Raw genomic sequence first — 6,941 nt, 5'->3', positions numbered from 1 at the left:
AGCAGTTCATAGATGTGGCAGATGTTGGGGTGGGCCAACTTCAAGCCTTGAATCTGAGCTTGAGGGGTAGTCAGCCTGTCAGCTCTCCAACGCTTGTACCACCAGTGTGAGCTCTCCAGCAGTGCCCTGGCTAGCTCACCCAGTGCTGCATCTGGCAAGGGGCAGGGTCAGCTTGCCTAAGTGTGAGAGCCAGTAAGTTGTGGGGCAGCACTAACATGACCTCAGGAGGCAGCACAGGACACTTAGATCTGTTTGGTCAGTGTCAGCACAGTCCCTGACATCATCAAGATCTCAAGCAGTATCCCAGAACACTGACATCTGGATAGCCTTTGGTAGCAACAAGGGTCACAGATATCTGGGTACAACAGAACCATGGACCCAGACATGGCCCTTGGTAGCATCCCAGTCCAAGACATCACCATGGCCTCAGGAGGTTGAGCAGCCTCCTCATATCTGCCTGTTCCTTACTGCCTTCCATTCTCCTGTTCTACCGTGCTCCTCAGTGTATGAACTTCACATTCTCTGATCTCTCCACTGCAATCCACCTTTCCCAGCTCTCCATCACATGATCAGCATAGTGGCTCCAGAGGCAGGTGTTTGGTGTTTTTCAGCTGGTCCAGTGGGAGTGGAGCTGGGCACGAATTCTACTTTTAAAAGTAGTTCTCTGAGCTCTGAGGGGAGTTCCCGTTTATGGCTGAATGTTCAAAGGTCTCTCACTATTATCTGGCTCTGAGTCTTTGTATTTGTTCCCATCTGCAGGAGGAAGCTTCTCTGATGATGGCTAAATAAGACAGTAATCTATGAGTAGAGTAGAATATTAGTAGGAGTCGTTTTAGTACAATCATTTTGTTGTTATGCACTTTGGTTTCTATGAGTAAGAATCAAGAATTTAATGAAGGGATGTCTGAAAGTTATAAAGAATCATATTGCCAGTCATCTACCTAAACCAACCAACCAACAGAGACAAACAAACAAAAATACTTTACAATACTATGTCTGTGTACATACATAGCTTAAGTGAAATTCATCTAGGGCCACAATGCTCCCTCTAAGAGCTAAAGACCATGTAACCAAGTCTCCAAGACCAGGCACAAGAAACCCTCTTTTGACTTGCTGCTTGGGGTTGTTCAAGAGACTCCCCAGGCATTACAGGCTGCTGTCATTGCTCTTGGTTGGCTTCTCCAAAGGTGGATAGTAACTCATGTTGCTGAAGATCCACGCAACCTCGAATGCAAGGTTCAGAGGCCACTGATCAGGAACTGACCTGAAAGCTTTCAGAAGTCTTCCTGAAAGCTTCCAAGGAAAGAACAAACAGCCCTGTCCAGCTATGATACCTATGAACCAGAGCAATGACCAGTATGGTACAATACCTGAGGGTAAAGTGGTGATGTTCATGCCCTGGTGGTACAACTCTAATTGGACGTAAGGACCACTGAACAAGAGAGAAATTATGCCAGGTACTAGAAATGTAGCCAGTTACACAGAGGGAGTGAAGTCCTATATCTTGGAAAAGAAGCACAATTACTGCTTTACTAAACCAGCACACTCCCTAAACATATTATAATTACTTGTCTTTTATACACAGGTAAATGCAGTTCCCACCTCTCATCAAGGAAACTTCTCTTTGCAACAGAGAACATTACAGAAAACCATAAGCAGTCAAAGTACAGGATGATGGAGTCTATCCCAATGAATACAGATAGAAAATAGCACACATCTATGGCCCAGGGATCAGTGTAGAAGACGGAGTGGAAAGATTGTCAGAGTCAGAAGCATGGGAAGATTGTGTCTCCTAGGAATATCAGAAGCTACTCCCATAAGTCTTACCACCATGGGCTGAACAAGAACAGCAGTAAGAGGCCTCAGTCCTACACAAAGTACCTTAGGCAACTAGGGAGTCTGAGAGTGGGAGGAAGAGTCTTCCCCAGGGAAGGGCACACTATCAGCACCAGATGATTATTACCAGATGCTGGTTATCAGCACCAGATGGCCACCGCTGAAAACGGACGTGTAGGTAGCATTATCCAACTTTAGGAGGTTACATTTAGGAATATATGTGTATACACAATGATCGGTTAAAAAAGAGGTCATTCATTTGAGAGAAAGGAGGAGGCCTATGGAAGTGTTTGGAAAGAAGAAAGGAAAGGGAAGAGAAAAGGGGGAAATTAAGAATGCAAATATTAAATATTTCAATTTTAGTAAAAATATATAAAATATAATTTAAATTACATATCTTTCAATACTTATTTTTAGTTATCTACAGGGTGGGGGTGGAGCACCTGAAAAGTAATAGCAATCCAGGAATCATGTTCACTTCTGGCATTTACACTGGAATATTCAAAAAACATTTCTTACTAAAACTTCTAGCACTAATTCAGAAATGGGTGACCCCAAGACTGGGACACCAGTACACAAGAAGAAAACTAGAGCATCTAGTTACCTGAGATCAAAGAAGCCCTCAGACCACCAGGATCGTGCCAATAGCAGAGATGCCAACGGCCTTGGCTTCTACTTTCCTTCCTGCCAACTCCCTTTCTTCTCCTCCAGAATCCTCAGATTTTTTTCTTCTAGGTTGGAAGAAATTGTAGCTTTGGTCTGTGAATGTTAAGTTCTTATAACTAGGCTCAAGCACATTTTTAATCAATCAAAATAAGAATCATTACCATGAAGGTGGTTTTGCCAATGAGAAATAAATGTTTATTTCTGTAGTGTAAGAATCTGCCATTTAGAACTGATAGGACTTGTGGAAAATATTTCTTGCATTCTGCTGGTTATAAAAGCACGTTCCTGACAGAATGTCTAGATGCTTAAGGAAGTGGTCATCCGCTAATTAGAAGTCAGGTGAATGTGGTAGGATGTGGCAATCTGTAATTCAGTTCTTTCAGCCTTCGAAGCGTTAGCTGTGCAATGGGTGGTTTTTGTCTGGTGCTGTGCAGAATTGGGCACTTTCTGTTGACTGACGCTGCCTGCACCAAGCTTTTCTGTGCATCTCATTGATTTGCTGAATATACATTTTGTTTGTGATTATTTCACGGGGATTCAGAAAGGACCATCAGCAGACTGTCAAATGGTGACCTCGACCTCTTTTTTGGTGCAAATCTGGGTTTAGGAAGTGCTTTGGACCTTTTTCTTGTCCAAACACTGAATGTGTCTGTTGTCACAGACAGTCCACTTTTTACCTCATTTCACCATCCAGTCAAGAAATGGCTTGTTGCTACATAGAATAGAAGATGGAAATTTAAAAATTTTTATTTTTACTTCAGTTAGTTCAGGCGATGTTCATTTGTCTAACTTCTTCGACTTTCTTAGTGTGCTTCCCCTACCTAACAACCATTGGAGGGTTCCTGCCCATTCTGTAGTCACAAGACGACGAGCTTCCACGATTGTTCTTAGTTGACCACTGCCGCTAATCTTCTTTAAGGTACTGTGTCCTCTGAAAAACTTCTTGAAAAATAGTTGGACTGTAGGTTTGTAGTTCCCCGTGCAAATAAGTTATTGATACTGTGAGTCATCTCCTCTGCTTTATAATTCATTCTGAATGATTTAAGTTCACTTCACTTTTGCTTTCTGCCTAATATTTCTACACTGTAAAGTACTGTCAAACACATTGCAAGCACTAAGTCACTGGTAGGGAAAAAAGAGAAAGAAATATGCATAAGATGATGTGTGACGTAGTGGTATAGTCACATCTATTATTATCTCAGGCTGATCAGGCTCGGCAGGGCCTTTCCCACAACAAAGAATTTGCTGTTGCCTGGGCATAGTTTTCATTCACATCATCACACATATTGTGTCTGAAATCCCCTGTGAAGGAGGATGGTGGTAGTGAATGACTCAGCACAGAAGAGAAGCACATGGAGGTCACCTTTCTGTGTTCTGCCTTGAGTAAATACCGTGTGTCTGCCAGGATCTGTGGGCCCAAAAGAAGAGTCTGTGCTTTCTCAAATGCAGCTTCTGAGCCCTCGTGGTGTGAACCCATAGTCTAAGAATTCATCCCCACCCCACCTCAGCAAAGACAAGTGAATCTCATGCAGCTTTCCAGGTCCTGGAAGCCCAGAAGTTCACTAGGTTCCCACATCCCCTCCCAATGTTACAACTGCTGCAGAGAGAGGAGACTCAAGTTGCTTGAAAGTTGTGCAGAGAGCTCAACAGAGGTAGTTTTGGGCATCACTTCTTGTGGGTCTCCTTGGTCTCTGTCTTATAATCTCTACTGTTTGATTTGTGCCTTTGTCTTTTCTCCCTCTCTCAGTCTGTGTCCATCTCTTGCACCAACACTTTTCTGTCTTATTATTTAGCTCTTTTTATCTCTCTGTCTTTCTGTCATGGTCTTTCTTCATTATAGTTCATTCGTATAAGTCATGGTCTCCATTGTTTCCTATTGCCGTCTCTGTCCCCCGTGCCCTCTAGTCCTCTTTCAACCCCCTTGTACTACTGCTTTCAAATTTCAGCCATGTCTCTGAAGTGCCTCCTTTGTGGTAACTTTTCTCTCCTCTCTGTTCCTCTGGCAGCTACCTTTGTATTGGTGGCTGAGAGTCTGGCAAGATCAGTCTGACAGGCCCAAATATTCCAAATAGATGTATGTCTTCTGCCTTTTCTGGTAATTGTACAGGCCATATATCGACAGACCTGAATCCTCACCATGATAGAATTGTAACAATTGCAGGTTATAGCAAATGTGTTAATTTCCTATTCTATTTCAGCCTGTATGAGATGCTACCTAACAATGATACAGAAATTAGTCTATTTATCATGAATTATTATAATTATTGCATTCTCCAAGGTTTTATGACCTGTAAATAGTTGTCAGATCTCCCTGCATTATGTTTTAGGCATAGTGAGGTCATTAATGTCCATAGCTAGCTCCTGGAACCATGTACACAGGATTAAGAGCACTCATCACGGAGTCTGAAACATCACAGACATTTAGTATGCATGTGCAGGGGGGGGTGTCATCAGAATATATTTTAGAATTAGGAGATTATTATAAGGGTATCAAGGAAGCTAAATTGTGTGTTACCACCAAAGGAGATGAAAAGAAACTAGCATTAACAGACCTTTAACATTGCCAGCCAGGGACAGGTCATGGATAGGAACAGTGACTCTAAAACCTTTACTGACCTAGAAGACTGAATCAGGAGTTAATAGTGAAGGAGACAGGACTCAGAGGACGTAAACAGGGGACGATGGTTCATGTCCATGTGCCTGTGTAGCTCTTACTGCCTGCAGGTTCTCAGGCTGCACAAGCATCTCTCACCAGTGTGGGCAATCTGTCAGGCATCATGCCACGGAAATTGGCTGCACCCTAGAAGCTTCAGCCAATGGTCACTGTATACAAATGTGCATGAGGCTGTCAGGAAGTTGCCAAGGACCAGCCATGGCTTGGAGAGGGGTTCTTAGGAAGAGCTGTCTGGGAGCACTGGGGAAAAAAGACTTGAAGTCAAATCGTGGGTCCAAGCTGGCAGCCTATGTTCTGCTGGAAATGGCTTTTCACCTTGCTTTCTCTCTAATCTGCTTTCTCTGGAGAGCTCCAGACAGCTCTCTATGTTCTGCTTGAGACAGTTGGCTAATCAGGTTTTTTTTTGTTTGTTTGTTTGTTTGTTTTTTGTTTTTTTGGCTATTCTAAAGATTTTATTTATTTTATCATTTTATGTGAGTACACTGATGCTGTCTTCAGACACACCAGAAGAGGGCACAAGACCTCATTGTAGATATGGTTGCTGGGAATTGAACTCAGGACCTCTGGAAGAACAGCCAGTGATCTTAGCTGCTAAGCCATGTATTCTAAAATATTCTCTGCATAACTTATTTCCTGCAGGTCATAAGCCCAGTCTTTTTATTTTACATATAATTCAGTCCAGGTTTCCTTTTCATTATCCTATGAATCAGCATATCATGACCTCAGCCCCTTAATTCTTAGGAGACAGCAAGCACACATTTTCTTTTAACAATGCAAAAGGATTTAGAGAGCTGCCTGCAGGTTAAGCATAGGTGGTGAGCTAGGTAGGTGGGATCCTGTCCTAAAATTACCATTTTTACCACACCTGGGCCTAACTTTGCTGTGTCCCAGGCTGACCTTGAACTCAGGAATCTGCCTGCCTTATTAATGCAGCTGCCTTTGTTCCTTTAGATTCATGAAGCCCCTCATATAGTTTATATTGTGTCCTTATTCTTTGTGTAGTTGAGGAATTACATATTTCTGAACTCATATTTTTAGACTCCTTTCCCACAGCCTTAAGGGCTGTCCTGAAGGTCTTAGTACATACAATTTTTTGCTGAGAGATTAATCACACCTTTGCCCAGATTATCATTTAGTCATTAACAGAGAGGACATTAATAGAGAGGACATTCCAGTGAAATGTGTAATATGGACATAATGTGAAATATGCATTTTATTATACAAACAAGCCTTAGGCCCGGGCAGCCATCAACACTCTTGGAGGGGGACATCCACTGGTCCTGTCACAGAGGCAGGAACCATGTCATTTTGTCCCCACCAAGGCCATGCTAGACCTGGCAAGAAAGCCATCAGTTATGATCAAACCCGGCCTCAGGTCCATGGCTGCCATACTACACAGTCAGTCTGAGGGGCTCATCTGGAAAGCACCGCTGAAGTATGATCCATATACAGTGCACTGGGCAGAGAGACTTCTCAAGATGGAGCTTCTGGAAGGGCACCTTTAGAGAGCCTGGCTGAGAGCCTACAACTTTGAACAGAATAGCTTTGAAGAAGGCAGAATGCCAGTCAAGCCAAGTGCTGTCATTTGGAGGAGTGTGTTCTTGGGAAGGTCACTGTCGTGGGCAATAATAACTCTTCCCCACGTGTCCCTACCATGCTGTGCTGGGAACTGCAACAACATATTGGTGTAGATAGGTTAGCTTTAAGGACCATTTAAACTTTTATAATGTTCTAATTTTAATAATAAAAATTCTTCAAGAGAGAT

This window comes from Rattus rattus, chromosome 14 (genome assembly GCF_011064425.1).
Source record: "Rattus rattus isolate New Zealand chromosome 14, Rrattus_CSIRO_v1, whole genome shotgun sequence".
In the NCBI taxonomy this organism is placed as follows: Eukaryota; Metazoa; Chordata; class Mammalia; order Rodentia; family Muridae; genus Rattus; species Rattus rattus.
The sequence above is the reverse complement of the archived record's forward strand: the minus strand, read 5'-3'. Positions refer to the sequence as shown.